Source organism: Octopus bimaculoides, chromosome 9 (assembly GCF_001194135.2).
Source record: "Octopus bimaculoides isolate UCB-OBI-ISO-001 chromosome 9, ASM119413v2, whole genome shotgun sequence".
NCBI lineage: Eukaryota > Metazoa > Mollusca > Cephalopoda > Octopoda > Octopodidae > Octopus > Octopus bimaculoides.
In genome coordinates, this window is record NC_068989.1 from 76497256 (window position 1) to 76497943 (window position 688).

Below are 688 nucleotides of genomic sequence, written 5' to 3' on the forward strand. Positions count from 1 at the left end.
TATATATATATATATAGGGTGGTGCAAAAGTCTGGACCCATAGAGAAATTACAAAACAGTATTTCTCATCTTTAACATGATTTTGATCATTTAATTATCATATCACGTCCAATATTGTCCAGGGATTATGGTGTGGGTGGCTATAAGGAGAAGTGCGATAATTGGTCCTTATTTTCTCCCAAATACGGTAACGAGTGAGTCATACCTTCATTTATTAAAACCATTCCATATGCCTTGCGTAGATTACGTACCCTTAGAAATTTGAAGGGTTATGTGGTTTCAACAGCGCTGGGCTCCACTACATTATACGAAAGATATGCGCAGTTTTTTGGACAATACTTTTCCAAGAAAATGGATTGGACGTCAAAGACCGGTTGAATGGCCACCAAGATCACCTGATTTGAGACCTTTTTTCGTATGGGGAGATCTTAAATCTGTGGTTTATGCTAACATTACAAGCACTAAAAGATAACAATACTCATGAAATTGAAACCATTACAATGAATAAATCTATGCTCAAAAATGTGCAAAGATCATGTCTCTCCCAAGTAAAGTGTTTGGAATTAAGGTGGAAATCAGTTTGGACACTTATGTTAAATCATAAATTGTTATATAATAAATTGCTTATGGGCCAAATTTTGCACCACCCTGTATATATATATATATATATATATATATATATATATAT

General features: G+C 33.7%; 1 protein-coding gene across 1 annotated transcript in view; it reads left to right on the plus strand.

The window, feature by feature from the left end:
- LOC106868261 (uncharacterized) overlaps window positions 1-688 on the plus strand; it is a 7953-nt gene that overhangs the window by 2110 nt on the left and 5155 nt on the right. The gene's annotated exons all lie outside the window — the stretch shown is intronic.